General features: G+C 42.2%; 1 protein-coding gene across 1 annotated transcript in view; it reads left to right on the top strand.

Annotated features, from left to right (window-relative positions):
• Positions 1-418: 418 nt before the first annotated feature.
• The window catches only part of FHL2 (four and a half LIM domains 2), a 63,031-nt gene continuing 43,079 nt past the window's right edge, over positions 419-20,370 (top strand). The window contains exon 1 of the mRNA XM_004471267.5: positions 419-538. The gene's annotated coding sequence lies outside the window, so the exon portion shown is untranslated. The remainder of the gene's footprint in view (positions 539-20,370) is intronic.

The following is a 20,370-nucleotide window of genomic DNA, read 5'->3' as shown; positions in this document are numbered from 1 at the left end:
TCCAAGGCACATCCAGAGATGCCACACGGCCCAAGGGAGGGTATGTCCACTCCTGGGCCGTCAAATGCCAGGCAGCTCCAGCCTTTTCATTTTAGACGTGGCCTTTGCCCTTCAAACCAGCTAATCTGACGGACACGCGCAGCAATCGCGCCCGCCTGCCAGCCTGCTGCCCGCTCTGCCACCCGTCTGATAACACGAGAGCCCTTCCTGGTAAAGGCTGCTTCCCCCTTCCAGCGCTGCTCTGGGGATTGCCGGAATCCGTGTGGGGGCTGGGACGTCCTTGAGCTGGCAGACCAAACGGGGAACGCGCAGCCCCTTTCCATCTGGGGACCGAGGCTCCTTTAACTGGATACCTTAAAAGGGCTGAGTTCTTATCTCCTGGGCACGGCTGGCTCTCTGGAGATACCTTATTTATAGCCCCGCTGGCAGGAGCAGGCCCAGCTGGCCAGCAGACCTAGGGGGCTGGGGTAATCCAACCAGGCGCTTGGCCCTGCGCGGTCTGGACAGAAGGGCAGAAGACGGGGCCTCGCGGCAGCAGGTAAGAACCACAGATTCCATCCTCGCCCTTTTCTTTCTCGTGCCCTTCTTCCCGGCCTGAGTGGGCAGCAAGGCTCAGACCCCAGCCAGGTGACCTGCGGGGCTTCCCCGCTGGGAGGAGGGTGGGCCCCGCGCCCGGGGGTGGCTCGCTGACTTGGGGGCTTTCCAGCCCAGAGCAGGGACCCAGGCAGGCATCCCTGGCAGCCGGGCTCCTGGGCCGTGCCCGCCCTGCCTTTGCAGGCCCTGGGCAAAGAGCAGGACCTGCCCCTCCCAGGCTGGCGGGCCCCGGCTTGACACAAAGCCCTCGGAGGGCCCCGGCCCTCTCACCTCACTCCGTCAGGCTCCGAGCCTCACTCTGAGCTTTGAACACTGGCAGACTTTGTAAAAGGGGAAAGCAAAAAAAGAATATAATAAGCATTAGAAAGGAAGGAAAGGAAGAAAAGAAAAGAACGCCACACGGCCACTGCACTTGAACTTTTTCTCCCAGACAGAATTTCCGGATGGCCTGGGTGAAAAGGCAAATTACCAATGAGTGGGATTACCTCCGGGAAAGTATGTTTACACAAAATGACTTGTTATGTCTTCTGGTTCCAAAGGAGAAATAGCAGTTGTGTGAATTTGAAAAGGAAAGGCATTAATATTTTACTAAATTCTAGAGCACGATGGACACTAATCTGCACAATCCTGAGTAATGCTTTGACCAGTTGCATTATAATGCCAATAGTGACAGAATGACAAGATATAATAATAGGTCTCATATATATAAACATCCTCCAGCCAGACTCCACACAAGGATTTTGTCAAGTCCACTGTATAAAGGAAGGAAAAATCATCAACCCAGTTTTTTTTGTTTTGTTTTCATCTTCAATAATTCTGAGGTCAAAAGATAACATTAACACCTGTGTTATAGGTGAATGCCATTTTAGCAGGTGTTTGCTGTAAGGTTTGTTGTTTTATTTGTTTCTTGAGGAGTATTATTGAAATTTTCTTTTATTACTAGGCTCATAACAATAAGATGTGCTGTAATAAATTCCACTATGTTTTTGAGATCCATCCTATCTTATAAACGTTTTGCTTTTAATTGAATAGTGAACTAATGAACTCATTTGATTACATTTTTACATTTGGAGGCTTTTCCTGATATTTAGGAAGTATTTTCATGTGTAACTCCATGAGAAGTTGTATCTTTTCCCATAAAGCATTCCCTGACTGCTCACCTGCTGCACTGCCTGTCTTGGAGGACATTTTGCACGTTCAGGTGTCATCATCCTGTTTAATGTTCCCAGAGTTCTCCATCGACTTCGGATCCCCAAGGCCAGGCCACCTTAGACCTTTCTCAACACTCCCAGAGTGCTGAGCGTGGGCACCTACAGACTTTTACTGGTCCCTAAAATCTTTGATATTTATGATACATGACCCAGAGGCACTGACGTTAAGTCATTACCTTCCCACCAAAGAAAGAGATTAAGTTATATTCACACTGTTTATATTTTATTTAGTTTTTTCTTACTCTACAAATAATATATGTTCACTCTAGAAAATGTAGTCCAGTGGAGAGAAGAAAATGGAAAATTACATATAGCCCTACCACACAGGATAACTACTCTTAGCACATTGTTGCATCTTAACTATTTGACTCTGACTTTCCCTTAATCGTAAAGCCACACATGAATTTAATAATAGTTTCTAAACAGAAAAAAAAAAAAATCTCACTACATTGTACTATAGATGTATTTTTAAGACAAATCCAAAAGCATTAAATTATGGGGGAAATGTAAAGATTATAATTAAGGAACTATTATACATAGTGTATATGAGTACATGTGTATGTGTGTATGTATATATGTGCGCATTTATATGTTATGTATATTTGTGTATCAGATTATTTGGTATTCTACTTTCTGTCCAGGCACTGTATTTTTACTGTCTGTTGAAAATTTGTTTTAAAATTGGTTATCTCTGTATGACATTATGACTTCTTTGGTTATCCAGAATATTAAAATAGTCATAATAGTTTGATAACTGGGAGTTTAAAAAAGCAGAAAGAAGATTTAGACAAGTCATTTTTATCAGAATATAATAACTTGTTTCAAAATATGAGCTGATGATTTCTACCCTATTAATGCTATGTGCTGAGGAGTGAAAAACTCTACCAACCTTGGGTCTTGATCTGTATGTACCCCTAACACTTGTTTTATGATCATTTTCATTACCATAATTTCTTAGCATTTCATCACTTAGTCTCCAATATACTAAAATACATATGAAAAAAATAAAGGAGCTAACCTAAGTCCTGAGTAATTGGATATTTACTAGACATTTTGATAAATGTCATCATATATTTTTAAAGCACAAACTTGTAAAGATAAAATGAATTTTAACTGCGAGGGGATTTTTACAATCTGGGCTTCATTTCAATTTAAAATATAAATTTTAGATGGGGAGAAGAACAAAAATTCATTTTAACAGAAGACCTTTGCTAGAGTTAAAAAATATTAAATGGAAGTAAAACCGTATCTAGCCAGCAACACCTAAAATATGCTCATGTGTGTTTTATTAAAAAGGAGTGTATTTTTGGGTATTAAGAAACCAGTACAAGAATTTATTTTTGGTGTGTAAGAGGTGAGCCTTCTTCAGTTGTCTGGGACCCCTGACTCAGCCTAAAGAAGGATGGTGGTCTCTAAAGGAGCTGTGGATCACCAGCTGTTCTCACGTCAAGTGAACGTCACCCTAGCCGCTTTTTCCTGAGCCCAGTTTTGTGCTGATACGTATCTAGAATAATGTCAAAATATCAGTCCAAGATTAAGTATGAACACAAAATAGAAAAATATGTGATGTTCATGATCTACTCCTCTCCAAGTCATAGCCTCTATAAAAGGATAATATTGATAGTAAGGAGGCACAAAGGGTTACTTAACAATATTACATGTAATAATTAAAACAGAAACAATGCAATTGTTCAAAATAGCGAATGGTTAAATAAATTGTAATGTAGTGCTAGCGTGGACTATTGTGCAATGATCAAAAGTAGTCTGTTAGAATTTTTATTTTTTAAAAATCAGGATACAGAACTATGTTCACAATATGGTCATATCTGTGCACAACACAAGTATAGCTATAGAAATCTACTGGAACACATAAGCCAAAATAAAATAAACTTATTGTTCCTGAGGGATAAGATTAGTATTGTTTCTCCTACCTTTTTCTACCTTTTAAATAGTTTATTAAATTTTCTACACTGAAACTAATCATGAACGTTTTTTTTCTTGTGAAATTCCATGCAAATAGCAAGCATACTAATTATTACTGCCAACTATAAAAACTATAAGTAACCAACCAGAATGGCCAGCCTCTTAATAAAAATAAGAGCTAAAGTGTGTTCATTGACGTCTAGGTGCAGGGACTAGGCATTAGCTCATTCAACACTCACAGCTGCCCACAGGTAGGCGCTACTAGTGTTGTTCCTGCTCCTGTTTGCAGATAAGGAACGCGAGGCTTGTCTTGTAGAAGGTAAACCAAAGTTAAAGATAAGGTTTCTCTTCCTTAAAGGCTTTATCATCTAGTTGGTGTTAGATTAGAGTTGCAAAAAAAAAAAAAAAAAAAAAAGCAGCTGTAAGGCCAGATGCAGTGGACTGTGTGGTGGGAATGGCATATATAAGTGCTATAGGAATTGGGGGTAAAGGAAGGAAATCTTTGGGAGAAAGTTTATGTAAAAGAGCTATTGAGCCCCTAAGGAACTTGGAATGAGAAAAGAGGACATTGCACTCTCTGGAAAACGTGAACAATACGGAGATGGGGATAGACTTGATTCAGTCTGCTGGGTCAAGGGTGTGTCCTAGGAGCCTAAGAAGATATGGGGGGCGGGGAGAGAATGACTTAGGGACCAGGCTACTTCCCTGCTGTTTGTTCTCTTTGGGACATTCCTAAAAGCCAGCACTCTGTAAGAGGCAATAAAGGGGTCTCTTGGATACCCTATCAAATTTTTTATCCACTCAGGACAAGTGAAGGGGAAAAAGTAAACAGCAAACAAAACAAATCGACTTCTCTGTAAAGAATCTGAACTGGGACTAATCAGAATTTCAAATGTAAAATACAGTGAAGCTCCGGTGAGAGAGGAGAGGAGAGCCATAGCTGGAGTCTGGGGCCTTGCCCCCCGCCGGTTCCTCTCTCACTTGGTCCCCATGGCAGCTCGGAGTTCCAGTGAGGACCCCGGGAGCACTGAGAAGCCAGGGAGCATGGAGCTGGCAGGTGGGGAGGCCGGGACTTGGGCCCAGCAGAACAGAGCCAGCACTGAAAGGGAACACCAGAAACCGCTGGGAAGGTCTCCAATATGGAGAAAGCACCTCACTTTAAAAATTAGGGCGGACTTCCCGGTTATCATCTTTTTTTTTTTTTTTTTTAATCTCCCTTTAGTTCCAGTATCTTCTCAAGAGTTTGGGGAGGATGCTAATCTTCTTAGTCACACCCCTGATAGCAAGCAGCTGCCTGATAAATATTTGCCGAACTAAACTGTTGGATAGAGGCATTTAATTCCGGCAGGAGAGGTTTAGAGGTGCTCAAATCCAAGGCAAGGAGGCAGAAGTTTTCCTGGTTAACTAGTACTTTTCCTTTTTGCAATATTGTCTTGGAAAAAACCTTGATGTTTGCCCCCTCCCCCTTGATACACAGCACAAGAAATAGTCAATAATGACTAATCATGACCATGTTTTTCAAACAGAATTTTTATTGGGCAATAAATACTAATATTTGTTGATAAGGAATCCCTAGAGAATAGATTCTCTAACTTGGAAGTTTACAAGCACCACAGCCTGTGTGTGTGTGTGTGTGTGTGTGTGTGTGTGGTGGGGGTGAGAGAAGAAGATGCTGATACCGAGCAAAGTCCAAAAGAAAGGACCTTCTGAACACTGTAAACTTCTTTTTTTTGAAAAGTTCTTTATTTTTTTCCAATTCTTTTCGTTAGTTTATTAGAAAACATTTTCCTTTTTAAACCATGTTTTTAAAAACATAATTTAGGAAACAAAAAAAAGCAAGTGAGAGACATTAGTCTCCTTAGTTCAAACACCAACTTTAAGTAGATTGAAATGCAGACCAATGGCCAAAGTTTCGATCTTTCCAATCCCTAAATCGAAAGACAAAGGTCAACAAAACTTTCAGGTCATTTAAGTTCAGTGAAAAGAAAAAAAAAAGTATCATGTATTACATAAACAAAGCTAATATTTTTGCAAGTGCATGAGACAAACTTTTTCAGCACTTTGTTTCCTTCAAATAGAAAATGCGAAAATCCTTTGAGCAGGTGCAAATTTGATGGCACTCAAATTAGCCAGTATCGGCAGTCATCTAGTGAGGGAAGATATATTCCCAACGACAATTCCATGTCTACATATAATTCAGATGAAGGAGCTCTGCAAGTAGCAAGAGAGGATGGGGTGAGAATCTTCTCATTAAAACTTGGTTCTCAAGAAGTCCGAATGTTTGGAAATACACAGCGGCAAGTTCGACATCGTTTAAATAATGAAGTCTGAACAGAAGAATTGATAAACCCTGCAGCTACTATTATTAAGCAGCCGCACATTCTCTAGGCTGGCTGCTGATCAGCTCTGGCAGGATCCTGGCAGTGGGCCCTGGGCTGTTTCTACTTTTGAACGCAACACTTCCTTCTTCCTGAGAAGTGCCAGCACACCTCTGCCAGCCTCGGGCAGGAGCAGCCAGGGAGCTCCAGAGGCCAATGTGAGCTCAACTCAATCAAACGTCTCTTTTTAGAATTTATCATATTTGTAATGTAAATTAGACATTTCCCTACTCAAAACTCCAATGCCTTCCCCAATCAAATTAGAATGGTCTCACCATACCCTGCAGAGCCCTACAGGACCTGGACCCCAGGTATGGGACCCCAAGGCCTCCTTTTCTCTCCCTCCATCTATGGGCCCTAGTAGAATGGACTCTGCCATTCCCCAACAGAGCCAAGCCTTGCCCCATGGTCTTGCACTTGCCAGTGTCTTCCTTCATCCTACAGGCTGCCCCAGGCCTCACTCCCTCCTTCACTTTTCACATTTGAAAGCCACCCTGACCACCGCATCTCTCTCTAGGTCCTTGCCATGATTTTCTTTTCTTCAAACACTTTTTTCTCTCACATTTGCATGCACACGTGCAAATTTACAGAGATCTCTGTTTTTGTTTCTCTAAAATGTCTAGAGAAATGTCAGCTCCAATTAGAGCACAGATTTTCTCTTTTGTTCACTGAGATATCCCCAGTAATTACAACAGTGAGCGACACGTAGTAGGTGCTTCACCGATAGTTGAATGAGGGAGGCACGACTCATCCATTTCCATATATCCAGTTTGAATTCTTAGGGACTTTTTCACTGTAATCCATACATCATCCCAAAGTGTTCATATTAAGGTCCAAGTCGATGCTCCCCTGTCCATAACTGAACTCTCACTTCAAATGCTTCCACTACAATTGCATCTCATCCAGCAAGGAAGGTGGAAGGTGGTGGAGCCAAGCTGCCCGAGCTCAGATCCTAGCTCTGCCATATTCAACGTGCCCAGGAAAACTTTTGTTTTCACTTCTCAGAGCTTCATTTTCGACATAGGGCTTAGGCCTCTTGGGAGAAATCCACAAGGCAGTGAGAGTTAATATTTATTAAGTGTGTACATGCTTGAAAGCATACTGTGCATATCACTTGAATCACACTGAACAGGTTTCACAAGGACTTTAGGACGTAAGTGCTATGTTTATTCCTAGATTACAGATGAGGATACTGAAATCCAGAAAAGCATCTTAACTTAGAAGATAGACTTACTGTACTAGTTTCCTACTGCTGCAAACTTAGTGTCTTAAAACCATGCAAATTTATTACCTTATAGTTGGGGAAAACAGAGGCCTGGAATTATTCTCATTGTCTTAAAACCAAGGTGTCAGCAGGGCTTCATTCCTTCTGGCCTTTTCCATTTTTGGGAGGCCACCTGCATTCCTCAGCTTGTGGGCTCTTCCACTACCTACAAAGCCAGCAGAGTAGCATCTTCCAATCTCTCTTTGACTCTGATCTGCTGCCTCCTCTTTTAAAGACCCCGTGATCATATTAAGCCCCCACCCCAGGAAATCCTGGCCAATCTCCCCATCTCAAAGTACATCACTTGGTCATATCCACAAAGTCCTTTTTGCCCACAGGTTCCAGGGCTGGGATGCAGACATCTTTGGGGAGCTCTTATTTTGCCCATCACAGTTTCCAACAGGCTTGAGCCCCACTGCTGTCTTGGTCACTATACTACTGTACTATGCAGTAAAGCACGTGGTGTTCAGTAAATCCTTTTTTTTCCACCTTTATTGTAAAGAAGAGAGGATGGAAAGATCTGGATCTCCAATTTAGGTGTAGTATGTGACCTCCGACAGGACAGTTCATTCCCTTCTGCCTGTTCATGTGCATTATAGGATGCAAGAATTCACACGTAACTTTAAAAGTAGTTTTATTCTATCAAGGTACATTTTAAAATAATGGGTCTCACCCCCATCACAAAACATATTTACTTGCAAGAAACTGCAACATTCTGTAGAATAGGCTGCAAAATGGAAATGAAAGCCCTGCTTGGAGACAGGCCATGCCATGCCTCTCATCTGGAGAGAGGTTCACAGACAGAGAGTACAGGGCAGGGCAGATTTGCAAAAGGCCATTAACACCTGAGAGGTGCCAGGGCCAGCAAGGGTGACCTGGGTCAGGGGAGCTCCAATGGGCACAGGGGACCAGCATCCCAGGTGACAGGAAGGGGCAGAAGCCCAGGTCAGGGCAGAGGCTGGGGAGGTGACCAAGCTCTAAGAGCCAGCCCAGCCACGTGGCAGAGCGGCCTGATGCACCAGGCGCAGAGGGACAGGTCAGGCTAGTTCTTGTGTCAACCCTTGGTGGCCTGACGGCAGGAGGTGGCAACGGGTGGGCTCAAAGTCAGGCTGGAGGCCTATGATGATTCCAATTTCCCAGGGGCTGGAAAGAGCCTACCGCCAATTCCAAGAAATGTCCAGCAAATGCGACACTGCAGAAGTGTGTCCTAAGCATGAGGGAGGCAAGGAAACAAGACCGAAGCCTTACGTGGCATACAGAAGAAGCTGGGTTGGGGGGAGAGCAGAGGTAGGGACGGGCTGGTGCTCTGGAAGATGGGATGCCCATAGCTCAGCAAGGTCCCTGGCTCCCAGAGCTGTGGCAGGTGAACTGTGTCCAGAGGTCTCATTCGAGAGGCAGGGGACTACTCGGGCACACACACATATGCACACACGCACACACCCCTCTGCCCACTCTGGGATGGCTCAGGAGCTTCCAGGGCTGAAATGATCTGAAAGGGCCTCATTTTCTCCAGATGGGAGGTATGGGGAGAAAGCCCTAAGCAAGCCCCCAGACAAGAGGGAGTCCTGAGCAGGGGCTTTAAGACAGGAGGCCTTACCTGGCACCTCGTTGGTAACTTGGCCCTTTCCTTGGTGTGTGCATCACAGTGTTAGAAATCAGAGGTGACCAAACACACGAGCTCTATGTTTGTATGTATCACAAAGCTGTAATACTGAAGTAGTTGTGTGCTATAGACATGCTTTCCTCCATGACCCATACTTAGAGTGAACAGAGAATTTATGTTCCAGGCTGGGGCACTACTGAGAGTGAAAGAGAGAGATTTATAAGTGCACTGGGTCAGGAGATGTAAACTCTGACGCCATGGCACCCCTGCTGGAGGGACATCCAATCTCTTGGCCCAAAACCCCATGAGCCAAGACCCCTGGGGGGAGGTACTGTAGCTGTAAACATGGCGGCTTAGAAGGAATTCTTCAATCCCCATAAGCTTGCCTGCAACCCCAAGCATTTGTATTCCTTTTCCTGGAAGAGAAGAAACACTGAAGGAAAAGTCCTTATAAGGCAGATGTGTAAGGTGATTCCCTTACACAGGCTCCATTTTACAGTTGGAGGCGTGTTTCTCCAATAGACTAGTAATACTAGTAACTTGCTCTTCTTATGTGACATTTTCCTAAATTTAGGATTCTCTTCTTTGCCACACTCCCTCGTGGTTCACAAGAAATTCTCCCCTGCCTAAATGTCCCCTAAGCCACAGTTTTTCAACTGTGGGCCAAGATCTATTAGTGAGTTTCAAAATCAGTTTAGTGGGTTGAGACCAGAATAGTTTAATAATAAAAATGAAATAGGCCACAACATTGTGTGCATAATTAACAGCATTGGCATATATATATATGAATGTGATTAAAAGGGGAAATGTTAGATTGTATCTATGGTAACAATTTTTTTTTAATCCATGAAACTACACTATCAAATAGTGAGCCCTAAGTTAAATCATAAACTATAGCTAATAGGACAATTATAAAAATATATTATCAATTTTAACAAATATTCCACACCAATGCTAGGTGCTAACAGGATGGTTTAAGGAATCCTGTGTTTTATGCATGATTGCTCTGTAAACCCATAACTTCTCTAATAAAGTAAAATTTTTAAAAAGAAATAGAACAAGAATAAAAAAAGTAGAATAAAAAGTAACAGAATGTATCACACATAGTAAGGATAAGAATTAGTTCACGAAAATATTTTTCCAGCTTTACAAGTAGGCATGTATAAAAGGGCTCTGAAGTAAAAATGTGTTTCCTAATGCAGGCTGCTGTCAGAAAAAACTTGAGATTCACTGCTGTAAACCATATTTTCAGGCTTCCTTTTTCCTTTTGCCTGGTTCCTTGCAAGGGGGCTCCCTAACTCCTGCACCCCCTTCTCTGATCTCTTTTGCTGCCCTCTTGATGCCTTAGCTTGATCTTTAGGCTATAGCCCGTAAAAATGGCTTCCTGATTGATCAATTCTACAAACTTACTCAAAAAAGTCTTCCTGAATGAAGCAGAGAGTGAAAGGGTCGCTCGAGTCAAGGCTACTGAGACGCTTAAAAGCAGCTTTGCTAGCTCTCCAGAGCACCACGTCTTCTCTGCGGGTCTGCGAGCCCAGCACTGCTGTGCCTGAGTGTGGAAGTACAGAGCGCCTGCCTGCCGGGTTCTAGTGCACCTGCCTTCTGGGCCCCCCTCCAGTGACAAGCTGGGCTGCCCAGGGCCTGGCCACGCTCCACTGTCTCAGGGCCTCTGCAGCTCCTCAGTGGTTTCCAGCTTCTTCCTGGCATTTGACAGAAGGTAGTCCCTGGAAGGGGGCGGGAAACTGGCCTCCCCCACATCCACGGCCATCTCGACTGCTGGGGAGGGGGGCGACCCTCGGCAGGATATCCGGAGGGAGAGAGAGAGCAAATTGCAAAGGGATTTTCCCTGAGACATGCTGTTTCCGTTCTTCACCGTGTGGTTTTCACATGTTTTTTGGTTACTTTGGGCTTAAATTGTGGAGCTCTGTCTCTTGATTAGGGTAACTTAGATGCAGATACTTTTATACAGCAAAAATGAACACTGCCTTGTCTCAGATGGGGCCGAGATGAAGATGGGAGGCGTCCAGGACAGAAAGCACATTGCTTGCAGAAAGCTGAACGTTTGCTCTCTTCCCTCTTCCTTACTTAAGCAGAGAACCTATTTTTCCAAGAGCCCAGAGTACTTTGACAAATGCAGATGGTAAAACATGGCATCAGCTCTGATGATGTAAAATGGTGTGGCCATTAGACTGCAGAAGAGGAAGCAAACACCTTTTAACCAAAAGGGCAAGACTGAAAGAGAAAGATTCTTCCTACCACGGAAATGTGGGGGATTCATCAGTGACGGTGGCCTATAAAAACAGCAAATGCTTTCTCTTTAGTAGCTAAAAATACTGTTAGGTAACAGTAAGCTTCTGACATTGGCAGAAGTTTCATTGAGGTCCAAAGCAAGAAACTCCTCTCTTTGCACCTCAGTCTCCTCTCTAAAATGCAGATGATCATACTTGTAAAGGCATGTGAGAGTCTGTGAAATATGCTTTTGAAATCAAGTCACTTCCAAAGAACTGCAAGGTGAACGGCAGTTTCCAGTCGTGCCCAAGACTGCTCTTTGACTTTATTGGAGACTTCGCTCTGCTGGAAGTTCCTAATGTCTGAGTATCAGCGACTGCCTCTGCCCTGGGGTAAAATGCAAAAGAATCTTCATTCCTCCGGGGCAAAGCTCCCAGAGTAGAAGGGAGAAGCTGGACCAGGGCCCTGGCGCTCGATACCCCTCCTGAGTCAGACCCCATAAAACACCCTCAACTTGTTCTGGACTTTAATCTTCCCACCAGTGAGCCTACGGTGTCCCATGGCATCTGGGCTGCCGGGAAAGGCAACAAGCAGGAGAGAAAATTAGTGTCGCCATTGACTGAAGCCTGCCCTCAGGCTTCCTATCTACCCAAGGGACCCAATGTTACATGAAAAATAGTCGTTCTGAAATGATTTTGGAACCGTAGTATAACTGATCTGGATCTTTCTCCGTCAACCAATCAATAAAATAAAGACACAACCTGAAGATGGGATTTTGCGGCAGCTAGCATTTAATTCCATTGAGATTTCTTTCATCTGGGGCACTTTTGCTTTCAAAGATAAGTCACATCTGTCAGGCCAAAAGATTAGCAGAACACTTGTTTTAATTGTTGTTGTAGATCGAATCGTGGCTCCCACGAGGACGTGTTCAAGTCCTGCGGTCATGAACACAGGACTTAATTGGATCGTCTAAGATCCAATTAAGATGAGGCCAAACTGAACGGGAAGGGGGGCCTTAATCTTACATGACTTCAGTCCTTATAAGTGAAGAAAATGTGGGCACAGAAGTCGAAGCCACAGGAGGAGACCAAAGGAGACAGGGGCACGTGACGGAGGCAGAGTCCCCACCAGAACCCTACGGGATGCAGAAAGGGCACGGCCCGTCACTACCTTGACTCTGAAAAACTAAGACAATCCCTTCTCGTTGTTTAAGCCAGCCAGCCTGGGGCAGTTGTTAGAGCAGGCCTGGCAAACTGAGACAATAGTCCTGATATTTCTAAGTGGCCCATGGTTGGTTTGTAGATATTATCTTATGAAGTGCTTTAATCCTGAACCGAAAAAGTAGATAAAAACATAAGGAAAACAGACCTCAAAAAAAGAAAATGCTCGCTCCTGCATGTGACCCCATTACGCCCCTGACAATTTTGCTTCCTTGGTGGTTTTATCTTCGCTGGGGCGCACCAAATTGTCTGGGCTTCTGGGCCCCTGTCATCCTGCGCCTGGGCCTGAGCCTGGCGGGCGTCTCCATGCCCATCTTCTGGTCCACTTGGGGGTTGTGTATAGTTCACATGATCAGGGCTCCTTGCCCGTCTCACCAAGGACACCAGCATCTTAAAAACCCAAAGCAAACGAGTTACAGATATGAACAGATACTTTTCACGATCCGTCTTCCTTTCTGATCTGCAACACAGCCAGATCGTGGCTAGGCAAACCTGTATGTTGGAGGACTTGGAACCGTGCAGAGAGGAGCTACCCTCCACCATCATTCTTCACCAAGGCGATTTCTCTGGGCTGACACTGCTCTCAGCTGCTGCTGCAGACAACTACAGGAACCCACGAAAGACAAAATGTTGATGAAACAAAATCAACGGAATGAAGACAATATTAAACTCTGGTATAAATACAAAAATTGCCTGGTGAGAAAAGAGAAATATCTTTTCTGTGGAACTGAAGAAACAAGTCTAGAGAACTAAATCCTAGAATGTAAACCTGGTAGCTATGCCTCAACTTGACAGCCCAGTACCCCCTGGAAAACTGGCAATACTGTAATGAGTTGGGGATACACGTGTCTTGCCACTCACAAGAACTGAGTTTATTTTCTTCACCTCAGGCCTTGGGTTTTCTATATGGTCTCCTTACCCTCACCCTTCCATTTCCTCCTTAGCCATCCCTTTCTCTCTGCCCCAAATCTGTCAGATTCTTCCTCTTGTGAGTATTTGCATCGTTCTGAATAACTTCCCCCTCACCATTAGTAGCAAGGGTATCCTGTGGCTTCTCTCTCAGAGAACAGGGAATTGAGACCATTCAGTCAACTCTTGTCTTGAAGCCTTGGCAAGTGAATGCCCTGCCACATGCTAGTGGCATTTCCCCCTCCTCCTTGTGTGTGTCCAGGAAGGCTGGACTGTGTGGGCTTCTACAGAGCTGTGGGTCTGCCTTTCTGAATATAGGAGAACATACTTTATAGAGAGGTATATACTAAACAAAAGAAATGAAATACCCATATACATCTATACCAAGTAACTACATACAAAATATAATTTATAAGATAAGGCTTTAAAGAAGAAACAACATTATCTGTCTACACAAACTTCATCTGTAATTAAATCCATAAAAATGTCAAATGCAGAAGTGAAACTGCTCATTGGATAGTCTTGACTCAAATATTTAGGTAATGGTACCTGGCTTTATAGACCCAATTCTTTTGATACCTGCAACTATGACCTACTCGTGAGATTAAATTGTTCTTTTGGTTTGTTGTTGTTTAACCCCATGGGTCTCTAAAGCTAATTTAAAACTAGAAGCCGGAAGTGGTTTCTACTGAGAGGAGTGTACTCCTGGGGTCCAGGTGGCTTATTCGGGCGCGCACTGGTCTGGCAAACACACTTGCGAACCTTCAAGGCCAAGGAATCAGCTTGAGCAGTCCAACGACATCTCCACGCTGAGCTGTTAGCAGCCTTCCATAGCCACTGTGGAATATAAGACACTAGCTGCGCATACTGCAGAAATCTGAGTCATGCACCACTATGATGTGGTGCATAATTCAACCTACCACACCTCCACTACAACAAAATATACTCCCCCCCAATTTATGTATGGTTCGATTTGGTGATTCTCAAAATGGGGTCCATGTGTCCCTGGAATCCCTAAATCCCATTCTAGGGGTTCATGAGGTCAAAACTATTTTCTTAATAACAGTGCAGTGTTGTTTGCCTTTTTCACTGTGTTCATGTTTATTCTAGGCACAAAGCAGTGATGGGAAAAAACAGAAACAACAGAAAAAGAAAAAAAAGCAGTGGTGGGAAAAACTGCTTGTGCCATAGCCTGAATCAAAGCATGGCACCAGCTGTGCTGGTAGTCATCACATTCTCCACCAGCAAACACCAGCAAGAAAAGCAAAAAACCCAGTTTCACTAAGAATGACCTTGGCGAAGCAGTAAAAATCATTAATTGTATAAATCTGGACCCTTAAATACACAGCTTTTTAATATTTTGAGTAACCAAAGAGCAGACGCATAAAGCAATTCTGCTCATTTGAAAGTACCAAGGTTGACTTGAGGAAAAGTACACGTGTGAACCACAGACCATGCTGTCAACTATTGAACTAAACGCTTTCTCCATTTTAGCTGAAAGGACAATCAAAAAATATGGTTATCCAGATTTGGATGGCAGATATTTTCTCAGAAATGAACCGAGTGAGACTGTCATTTCAAGGAAAAGAGTTGCCAAAAATAAAATTTGAGCTTTCAGGTGAAATCTAGCATTTTGGAAAATTTACATCTGCCCCAGGGAACTTCCCAATATTTACAGGCTTTTCTGATAAGATGGGTGGAGATAGTAATGAACGCAATTTTTTTTTATTAGAGAAGTTGTAAGTTTACAGAAAAGCCATGCAGAAAATATGGCCTCCCTACAGGCCCCTCCCATGATTAACAATTTGCATTAGTATGATGAAAGGATGTTATTATTGTGCTAACTCTAGTCCATAGTTTATAGAGGCTTCACCGTTTGGGCTTACGGTCCTGTGATGATTTTAAAATAAAATGTATTCTAGTAACTTACATATAACCTAAAATTTCCCTTTTTCACCATATTTAAATATCTAATCCTGTGGTCTAATTACATTCACAATGTTCTGCTACCATCACCACCATCCATTACTACCACTTTTCCATCACCCCAAACAGAAATTCTGTATTATTATCTCCCTATTCCCTACCTTCCCCCCACCAATCCAGCCCATGATAACCTATTTTTTAGTTTCTGAATCTATGAATTTGCCTATTCTAATTATTTCATACCAGTGAGGTCATACTATATTTGTCCTTTTGTGTCTGGCTTATTTCACTCAACACAATATCTTCAAAGTTCATCCATATTGTCACATGATCAGAACTTCATTCCTTGTCATGGCTGAATAATATTCCATTATATGAATATAGTACATCTTGTTTATCCACTCATCTGTTGAGGGACACTTGGGTTGCCTTCCATCTTTTGATGACTGTGAATGACGTGCTATGAAGATCTGTGTGCAAACAAATTTTTTTAGTATATACCTAGAAATGGGATAGCCAGGTCACATGCTAATTCTATGCATAAGTTTCTGAGGAACCACCAGACTGTTTTCCACAGCAGCTATCTCATTTTATATTTCCACCAACATTAACAAGTGTTCCCATTTCTCCGCATCCCTTCCAACACCAGTATTTTCTGTTGTTGTTGTTGTTGTTTTTTAATAGTAGCCATTCTAGTAGGCATTAAATGGTATCTCATTGTGGTCTTGATTTGCATTTTCCTAATGGCCAATTATGTGGAACATCTTTTCCTATGCTTTTCGGCCATTTGTTTACCTTCCTGGGGGAAATATCTATTCAAAGTCTTATGCCCATTATTTAATTGGGTTGTTTGAATATTAGTTGTTGAGTTGGGTGATTTTTTTGACATTTTATAATTAAATGTGTCCACATTTAGAAGTACTTCACAATGAATATTTTCTAAATATTACAAAATAATATACAGATAAAAGATCAATTTACAGTTTAAGGTAGATCAAATATATTTTAATGTAATTGAATACAAAAAATATATTGATGTGGTTTCAGATTCCAAATTGCAACTGACCTTTAAAAAACTACTTGTCAAGTTTTGTTATAGCATTTTTTAAAAATCCACAGTTGTCTGAAGGAACCATGAAATACTCCTCTCTTTTCCAACTACATATTTGTGTAAGGCTGCGTTTCTTCACATGCTCCAACCAAAACTACATACCTGGACAGATTGAATGCAGAAGCAGAAATGAGAGCCCAGCTGCTTTCAATTGTGTCAGACCTTAAAGAGAGTTGCAAAAATGTTAAACAGTGCCACTCTTCTCTCAGTTGGTTTTGTTTTGGAAAATATGACTTTTCATGAAAATCTTTTATGTTAACATGTAATGGGTTTATTATTGTTATTTTAAATGAATTAAAACTTTTTCAGTTTCAGTTTCAGTTTAATACAGTAAACGTCAATAGATATAACCCACATAACCTAGAACTCTTTAACATTATTCCAGATAATGTTAAAAGGGTAAAGAGGTCCTCCTGATAACAGAAAGGTCGAGGTGAGCTGGTTCAGTTAAACTCAATATTGAATGAATGTTGTTCCACATGCAGTTTCACTTCTCCTTAGTGTTTCCCATCTATCCCCTTTGTATAAAATACTGAGTCAAAGATGAATTTTTTGGCTTATCTTGATAAACTGTATGTTCTCCAGTCAGAGCTTATCTGATTCTGATAACCCTGTTATTTAACTTGGGGTTAAGGCAACAGAAAAATATTTTAGAGAGAAATGAATCTCTTGTGCTTTTAGGGAATTTGCTTTGGCGTCCTATTCTGTTTTGGGTCCTGTTTCACAAACAGCTTTTCACTGGGCTCACTTTTTTCAACACAACGTAATGGTGGCTTTTTCAGGCACAGTTTTGTTCTTGCAAATTGTGTCTTAAATTATTCCACTGCCTTTTGTGAAATTGCTTTCAATCTCTGTTTTAAAGCATTATTAAATTTTATCATTTAAAGACATTTAAACTATCTTTACTGAGATAAAGGATACCAATTTTTTAAATTTAATTTTATTTATTATCTAAATAACACATGCATATAGCACAAAACTCAAAAGGTACAAAAGGAGAAATAGTGAAAAGTAGTTCTTCCCCCTGCTTTCATTCTCCAGTCTCCTCCCCAGAAATGTTCCTCATGCATACTTCTAGAACTTTTCCAGACTTACAGAATAAGCACACATTCTTTTCTTAGACATGAACAGTAACATACTCTCCAGAATGATTTGCACCTTGCTCCTTCATTTAACACTGTATCTTGGAAATTGTTCCGTGTGTGTGTGTGTGTGTGTGTGTGTGTGTGTGTGTGTGTCTAGAGAGCAAGAGAGAGCGAGATGCTTCCTCATAGTTTAAGAACTGTGTATTATTCCATTATACGAATGAGTGCTGTATTTAACCATTCCCCTACCTATGAGCATTTAGATTGTTTTCCATCTTTTGCTACCATAAACAATACTTTAATATCTTTACACATTTGTCTTTTTTTTTTTACATAATATACCAGTTACACATTTGTCTTTGTGTGTAATAAATATTTACAAATATAAGATGTTAAGAATATGGTGATACATGGGAAAAATACAACTGATGTAATTTATAGACTATAGTTAACAGCAATATTGTATTATTTTTGTAGCAAAGGCAAAGAAGATAGTATATCAATGCTTCAGGTGAAAAAAATAATATGGGGTTTAGTTTTATGAGATATGAATATGAGTAAGCAATTTTTTTCATTTTCTTCATTAACAAGGAGACCTTGGTCATGTCATTTAACTAATCTGTGCTCATCTGTATATCTTTCCGAACAGTGGAGAAAAAATTGAGTTTGTTTTTAGGATTAGATGAGATAAATGTGCCTGGACAGAATTTTTTTGAAGTGATGCTTCCGTAATTTGTTAAACTGCCTTTTTCTGTTATTTTATTTTTTGAATTTGAAATAAAGTTTTCTCATTTTAAATATATATATATACAAGTATAAATTTCTATATCTAAGGATATACAAATACAACATCCCTTAGACTACAGTTGTATGAGAGAAAATTCTAAGTCATAAGCCACTGAGGAGTCGTTAAGAAGCAGTGTAGGATGCAGCACTTAGCTTAGTTGCTAACTGCTAGAACAACTCTAGGGAGAGGTGGAGTTCCTCTTTTCTTTAAAAGACAGGGCGAAGTTTCCGTCTGATTAGAGAAAATCAGATTTTGTGGTTCTTGCTCTTGGAAAATGTTCTGCCCATTTTTGTAGAGAGCGTGTAAGCAAGGAAGAACCCAGAGAGGAGCTGGACGTGGAGAGATTTTGTTTTTCACCTTTGACAGTTTATTTGTTGTGCTGGTCAAATGAAACTGTAAAGGTAGATGGTGGGTGTTCAGAAAATGATGACAGTCAAAAGACTTGCTGGGGAGGCAGCAGGTAGAAGGGCGAAAACCAGGAACCCAAGCAGGCTTAGGAGTCAGACTTTCTCCTGGATTTGAATCTTTCTACACCATTAACTGTGACTTCCAGCACGTTGATCAGCCTCACCAAGCCCCAGTGTCCTTCTCCCTGAAATTCACCTGTCTTGCTTCCTTCTTATACTTCTTACATTACCCTCTCCACATCCTCAATTGCCATTTACCTTTAACCTACTGCGGTTTGGCTTCTGTATCCATCATGCCACTGAAACATGTTGCAGACGTCCCCAATAACCTCCATATTGTCACATCCAATGGACTCCTAATGTGGCAGCCCCCACCTTCACTCAACACTGTGGGCCACTGCTCCCAGAGGGGCTGGCCATTGGCTTCACCACCCTCCCTCCTGCACCTCCTCACGCCTCCCTGAAAGTTCTTCCTCAGTCAGCTTTGTGGCACTTCCTTTTCTACTTGCCTTTTATTTTTTTATTATTTTTTGGTTTATTTTTTGTTGTTCATTTGTTTTAGGAGGTATCCAGCACTGAGCCCAAGTCCTCGTATATGTGAAGCAGGTGTTCAACCACTGAGCTACACCCGCTCTGGCTCTACTTGTCTTTGAAATGTCAGCGCCTCCTAGAATTTGATTTTGACCAACTCTTCACAGCCCACTTACTCTCTTTGGGTGAACTTACTCTTGTGGTTTTTAATTACCATTTGGTTAATGACCCGTAGGTCTGTATCACCAGCTCTAACCTTCCCCTAGAATCACACATTCATATAAATTCTGGGGAAATTTTCTATTTGGGTGGCTCCTCCCAAAGCCCTTCAGTTTCAACCTGCCAAAGCTGAACTTACACTCCACCACAGACAACTTGTTTCTATTTTCCTCACCTCAGTCATGCTACTGCCTGGTTTTCCAAGACAGAAGGCTGGAACCAACTCAAAAACTCTTCCTGGGTACCCAATCATCTATCAAAGATTCCTACAGATTTTACCTCTTTAAAGTCTTGAGCGAGACATCCCCTCTCCGCGCCTCCTTCTGCCTTCAGCCATCTCTCAGCTTTTAACAGAACCAGTGCAGTCGCCTCCTGTCCAAGGCTAGAGCACCAGAGGCCGAGTTTAAGAAAGCACCCCTAGTAGGGAAATGGAGGACACGGGACTGGGAAGGGGAGGAAGCTACGGGTGTGTGTCAGGTGAAGTCCCAGCCTCAGCCTGCTTCCACAGGGGAACTCGAGTGCGGACCGTGCCTCAGGCCTGCCCTGACTTGAAGAAGCTACGGACATCCCAGGAGAAGCGGCGGAGCAGCTCCCATCTCCCACGGGCAGTCCACACAGAAACCATAAAAGGGAACTCAGGAGGACTCAAGTGATTCGAGGCAGCTCACCGACAGCATCTCCTGCATGTCCTAAGGAAGAACCCATCTTTCTTGCCTCCCCCTTATTTTGTAATTTTTATACTTTGGCCAGCTTCATCTACCAAAATTAAGAATGGGTGACGTCAGTTTCCTACTTAAACACTTTCAATGACACACCAGGTCCCAAAATGCTCTGTGGAAACTGGCTTCCTTCCCAGCCTTAATAGGGGTTCAAATTATAGAGGGTGAGAGAGTCTGTATTCAAATGGGATATCCTCTCCTGAAGGTTCATGGTACATATTGGCATATTAAAGGTGCTGCAAAGTCCTTCGGAA

The sequence above is a fragment of the Dasypus novemcinctus genome, chromosome 17 (assembly GCF_030445035.2).
Source record: "Dasypus novemcinctus isolate mDasNov1 chromosome 17, mDasNov1.1.hap2, whole genome shotgun sequence".
NCBI lineage: Eukaryota > Metazoa > Chordata > Mammalia > Cingulata > Dasypodidae > Dasypus > Dasypus novemcinctus.
This window is presented reverse-complemented; position numbering and strand designations above follow the sequence as displayed.